Source organism: Bidens hawaiensis, unplaced genomic scaffold, assembly GCF_021521415.1.
Source record: "Bidens hawaiensis isolate Kalapana, Puna unplaced genomic scaffold, B.hawaiensis_p1.1 tig00008479_1, whole genome shotgun sequence".
NCBI lineage: Eukaryota > Viridiplantae > Streptophyta > Magnoliopsida > Asterales > Asteraceae > Bidens > Bidens hawaiensis.
Window position 1 is genome coordinate 210,891 of NW_027491602.1, and position 6,974 is coordinate 217,864.

Genomic DNA, 6,974 nt, shown 5'->3' on the forward strand with positions numbered 1-6,974 from the left:
TATTTCTTGCATTGCCAGGTGACAGGTCGTTTGCCAAAGAACTGACACCCTGCCGTTGTAGATTTGGCATTCAGCTTACAGCTTCCATAATCTGAATCAGAAAAAGCCCTTAACACAAACTCATCGTCTTTTGGATACCAGAGACTGCCCCCCGGACATCCCTTGAGATAACGTAGTATTCTTTTGACAATCATGAGATGTGAAACCTTCAGATTTGACTGAAATTGGGCACACAAACAAGTAGCATACATGATGTCTGGCTAAGAAGCAGTCAAATACATCAATGAGCCTATCATGGATCGGTATAAAGTTTGATCAACCTTCTCCCCGTTGGGATCATCACCGATAACATGACTCAATGGTAAGGCAGTACTGATGGCCGATGCATCAGACATGTTGAATTTTGTCAAAACGTCATTGACATATTTTGTCTGATTGATAAAGATACCATTTGGCAATTGTTCAACTTGAAGTCTAAGAAAGAACTTCAATTCACCCATCGCACTCATTTCGAATTTCTGTTTCATGACTTCTTCAAACTTCTTGCATAGAGCATCATTCATCGATCCAAAGATGATGTCGTCGACGTAAATCTGCATGATTAGTAGATGTCCATCAACAAACTTAGTGAAAAGTGTACAATCGACAGTTCCTCTGATAAACCCGTTGTTCAACAGATGTTGTGATAACGTCTCATACCAAGCTCTCGGGGCTTGATGGAGACCATAGAGGGCTTTATCAAGTAGATACACTTTGTCTTTGTGGATAGGATCGACAAACTCCGGCGGTTGTCCCACGTAGACTTCTTCACTAATCTTACCATTAAAAAATGTTGATTTCACATCCAACTGAAAAACCTTAAAGCCTTTCCAAGAAGGAAATGCTAGAAAGATCCGAATAGCCTCTAGCCTTGCAACTGGTGCATAAACTTCATTGTAATCGATACCTTGTAATCATGAAATCAGTAGTGAGTAATGAGTTGGTGAGTTTCACGAGTTTCAAAAAATCAGTAATGAGTATTCACAAGTCAACACTTGTAATCATGAAATAAGTATGTATGTATGTAAATGATGTATGTGATGTGATTATGCTAAGCTACAGTGAACCCTGGACTGTTCGTGTTGCGTGCCTCCATTTCCCACGCTCAATCAATCACGGTGGCCCCTTTCCGCCCACAACATGCCCCGGTAGCTATGTTTAACACTACATAGCTGATTCGTAAAAATATGGACATGTGCAAACGGGATAATGTCTCAGCAACCGTGCTGGCCCCGCCTGGGTTTGTCAAACCAATAGTACTATTCACAAGCCATCGGCTTGAAGTTAATCACTATGTTAGTGGGGACTTTCATGTGTTAGCACTTAGATAATTCACATCATCACATGTTTCAGATATATATAGATATAAGCAAACATGCTTTCACCCCAAAAGTTCGTAAAACAGTTTAGAAGTGGGGTCATGAAACTCAAGGTTTAGTAGATATTCAGTACTGTATCAGCTCGTGGTTTGTTCGGTCCGCTATCAGTAGTCCCTATAATCAATATTATAATAATATTAATATTTTAATATTATTATAATCTTAATATTAATCTGGGCTATATAACTAATCTGGGTGTAGCTGCAACACCCAGAAAGTGGCAATAGGCTTAGATTGTGATGTTGTTCAATGTCTAATACTTAAAACCGAACTTGGCTCAGACTCCCGTTTTCCCAGCTGGGCCAAGTTGCTCGTTTACGCGTTCAGAAAACAGTTATGGGAAAATAAGCTTAGGTAAATGTATTGGTTAATAACATGATTAAGTTATAAAGAAAGATCACATACTGGGATCTCGGATTAGCCACGGGGCCCGTTTCCGTTTATTCAGTTTGATTTGAGAAGAAACGCGCACAATCCACCCGGATTGTCCAGGTTTCTCATAGAAAAGTTCATTTTCACTTAATTAGTCCAAAAATATGATTTTTGATCATTCTTGGTGTTTTGATATTCCCGCGGGTTCGTTAGTCGCAAACTTGCCGGTTTTTATAAAAATTGAATTTGTTTAATATTCAAATTAGCATAACTAATTAACCGTTAATCATTAAATTATGAAAATTTAACCACTTATCAATTAAAATATGTAGATTTTGATAAAAATATTTCTGGAATTTATTTACTGATTTATTAATTTATAAAAATTCATTTTATTAGCTATATTTCGCCTGAAAATCGTCCATTTACCCCAAACAATTTCCAAAAATTCCACAAAATTTCTTGAATGCTCAAATCATGTCCCGAATCAACCTGTATCAATTTCAAAATGTAAAAAGCTTATGCAATATTATTTTCGGCCCAAATTCGGTTGTAAAAATTCACACGAACGTAAATAAACAAAACACCTTTAAACTTCTCCAAATGATCCCAAAATTCATATGTGATCAAAATAAATCAAATATGAGTTCCCAGAAAAAGTTCATAATTTTTGAAGTATTTTAGCTATTTTTCCCAAATAAACGTCTCAATTCGGTAATAAATTCGCCAAATATTCTCGGATGGTCGAAAAATTACCAAATTTGAACAGGAACTCATTGACATGGTCCCTGATGTCCCTGAAAAATTTCAAATCCTAAAAATATGCACATCATAACCTTATCCTAAATAGCCCGTAAGCGAGTGTTTCGGCATTACCTTAGCGGGTTTGGCTCGTTTCCGACTTTTTAATCAAGTTTTCAGGTTCTTGTGCTTCTAAGCAAGCTAGGTACAAGTCCTATATCACAAACCAAGCAATTTTTTATCAACATAACAGCCCGTAACTTAGGGTTTCGGCTAGTGCACAAAAACGAACTTTTGAACCGTAAAAACGTCGTTTCAACCCTTTAATCCGTGTTTATGGCCAAAAAAAACTATCAAAACAGGTTCCTTATCGTGTTTATGATCAAAACATGTTTATGGACCATTTTTAGGATTTTTACACGGTTAGGAATGATTTTTAGTAACCAAGACATGTTTTTATGGTATTAATCAAGGTTAAACAAGTACAAAAGCTACTTATTTAAGCTCCTTACCTTAGGGTTTGAAGGTTTTCTGGAAAATCAGCTTGCAGCTGCTTGGACCTCAGTTTTTATAAACCAAAATGAATAAACAAGCTTCCAAAACAAGTTTTATAAAAAGAATGGGGGGTGGGGGTGGGCTGGCCGATCGGAACCCATGGGCCTCCCCCTGGGCTGTTTTGGCCCAATAATCTGGTTTCTCAAGCTCAAATACGAAAAGCCCGGTCCTAAATTTAGTTCGGGTTCGGTTTTAGGCTTGAAAAACTTATCGGGTGCGTTAAACAGCGCGAAAACGAGTGTTTTTCGGCTAGTTTTGTTTAAAATTATAAAAACATACTATATGTTTGTAAAAATCAAAAATATTTTCACGGATCGCTTAAAACATTTCAAATAAGTGTTTGGTAAGTCTTTTTCGGCTTAACGGATGATACAATGCTTGGTTTGTAACTATCTTTTGCGTTTAAATCTATAGCGGGTAGTTAAACGAGCATATTTTTGTTTAACTTGTTTGCTATCAAACTAAGACCATATTTCTAATATTTTAGCTTGTATAGATCGTATATCACTTATAGATGGCCCCCCGAGATATCTGGGTCATAACCCGACCCGTTCGGTTAATCGTTCGTTTGTTACGCAAAAGGCGTTTATTTGCATAATCGGTAAATACGTACTGAGGTGTACCTTGTTTTGGCTCAAATGTCACAAAAACTTTCCCATAGACTTTCATAATCGAATAACCATGAATCTCCTGGTCTTTGATTAGTAGGAGTGTATCGTTGATAGTCAACGTTTTGAACTTGTACAATGTTGTGGAGGCTAGGAATGTAAACACGTCTGACTAGACTAGCATACCCCACAAAGAATCCTTCCACGGATTTAGGACCAAATTTCCCAGTTGGTTCAAGAACAGTACATATTGACCCAAACGGTTCAAGCAACTTCAGATTGGGCTTCCGATGATTCATAAGCTCAAGACATGTCTTACCAAATCTCTTTACTGTAAGCACTCGATTAAGCGTATAACAAGCCGCCGCTACTGCTTCAGACCAAAAGTTAACTGGTAATTTTGATTCAGAAAGCATAGTTCGAGCCGTTTCAATCAAAGTCTGATTCTTTCGTTCAGCAACCCCATTTTGTTGTGGAGTATAAGGAGTGCTGAATTCATGAAGAATTCCCCGTTCGTTACAGTACTCAAGCATTTTGTTGTTCTTGAATTCCGTGCCATTATCACTTCTGATACGACAAATAGGCAGATTGTCTAATGTTTCCAGTTTCTTGAACAAAGCCATAAGGGAATCATATGTCTCATCTTTATATTCCAAAAACATTACCCATGAAAATCTTGAGTAGTCATCGGTGACCACAAGACAATACAATTCGCCTGTGATACTTTTGACATTAACTGGACCAAATAGATCCATGTGAAGACGTTCAAAAGGTAAGTTGATGAAGTTGACAAGTTCTTTGGATGAGATTTCCTCTTTTGCTTTCCCTTCTTACAATCCAAATATTCTTCAGTCAATGTAAAGTTTCTCAAGTTAACTCCTTCTACCAGATTCCTGTGAACTAGGTGGTTCATTTTTCTCAAGCTTATATGTCCCATCCTCCGATGCCATAATACAGATTCCCATTCAGATGCTCTTGAGATGAAACACTGAGCAGACCCTGATGAAGTAGATGTCGTACTCATGTTCATGACGTAAAGATCATTCACACGAGGAGCACGCATAATGATCCATTCCTTGGGTATTTTGAAACCCGGTTTCAAAATCAAACACTCTCGATAAGTAAAGTGTGTAGAGAATTGTTTATCACAAATCTGTGATATGTTGAGTAGATTATTCTCCAACTCTGAAATGTAGTTGACATTCTCGAATGTAACCTTTCCATTTGTTAAGGTTCCTTCACCAACAATCTGTCTACCTTGATTACCAGCAAAGCCGACATACCCTCTTCTTATTGATTTTACATCATTTAGCAAGTAAAGAGTACCCGTCATGTGCCTAGAGGCTCCACTATCCATTATCCAACGAGAATCGTGGGATCTTGGAAGCCCCTGCACATACAGTTAACGGATTAATGGAACAAGGAAACCCAAACCTTCTTGGTCTTGGGTTATTTAAAATGTTTAAACAACAACCTATCATCATCAACCTCTGAATCACATGATAATGAATTTTCACTTAATGTTGGTGACTTAGATGTAGATTTCACTTTCTCATCACAATCAGGCATTTTAACAACAGATTTTGGTACCCAGTTTTGATCAACAGATTGTTTCTTTTTATAAAATGATGTTTGTTTGATTTTGAAATTGTTAATTTTAACCGATCATTTTGAACAATCTTTTTAGCATCAACTGACTCATTTTTTTTCAAAATTTTCACATTTGCAGTGACACATCCTAATTTCTTATCACACAAATAACCTAGTCCAGGTTTCTAGCTCACAGTCTTTTGAAACGGAATATGATCATGTTTGTATCGATTGGAACAAGCGTAAAACACATGTCCAACCTCATTACAACCAAAACAACGTCTCCTATCAGTAAACTTATTGATCTGAGATGTTGATTCAACATGATCACGTTCAGCTTTCAAATGATAAAATTCATCATTTGACTGTTTTCTGAATTCAATTTTCTTTTCAGATTCTGATGTTTTTCCATGCACAAACATTATCTTTTTCTCTTGAAATTGATTCACTCGTGAAAATTGCATGTTATAGAAACTTGTGTTTGCAAATCTTGTCGAGTTTTCAACAACTTTCTTTTGATTATCCAAACCATTCTTTTGATAACCCAACCCATGAGTTTTAACAATTTCCTCATTCAACATAGTTTCTGCCATTTTTATTCCAGTTGCAGAATCACAACCAGAACTTTCATTATCAACAACAAATTTAGAAATATCATGCTGTGGCTTGTTTATTTCCACATTGAGTGCCTTTTTCAAACCTTTTGGTTTCTTTGGAACATAATCATTCCACAAAGGTGGAGGCACAGCATGATAATCTTCTCTTAAGCTCTCGGTCACATTATCCTCACTTTTTGATGATGTTTTGGGGATAATGTGATCAAGTACATATGACGACACAGCATAGCTTACCAATTTTAGGTTAACTCGTTCAGTCTCAATCTTGAGTGTTTGAAGCTCAAGTTTGAGTACTGCGTTTTCCTCAATGTGTCTGTTAATGGCAATCTGTTTATCTTCAACCGTGTGCATAAGCATTGAAATTGTCTTTTGGTTTTGTAAAATCTTTTCCCACAGACCCTTTTCACACGATTAAAGCTTCATGTAGGCCTCATTAACAACATTTAAATCAAACAAAGATTTATCATAGTATCTCTTTAATTCTTTGATTTCTAGATTTTTAAAAAATCACATTCATAGCATGGTAATTCACATTTTTCACATATATTTGAGTTTAGAATTACCTCATTGGCCATGAACGCTTGATTAATTATTTCTTCACTTATAGTTTCTGAGTCAACATCAGTGATGTCTTCTACCACGCCTTCAACAAACTTATACTCAACAATCTTTTTATCAACAGAAACAAACTCCTCCTCATCTTCTGACTTGTTGACCTATGGACTTTCATCATCTTCTTCCTCACCAAAGTCAATTTTCCCTTGTGGAACTTCTTCCTCATAAAACCATCCTGCAAAACTCTCTACAATATCATGAGGAAATAATGAGATAAGATAGTCAGAAGGAACCTCATGTATTTTATCATAGGTTCGAGGAAGTTCATCATCAGAAGTATCACAAGCAACTTCTTTTACTTCATTGATGCTATCTTCATTCACATCCTTATCTTCAACTGCATCAGTTTTAACACCAATATCTTCATACTCAGCAGACTTTTGAGTCTCAGTGTCAACCTCATCCTTGTCTTCAACACCATTATCCATTTTGACCACACTCTCAGCAATAACATCCTT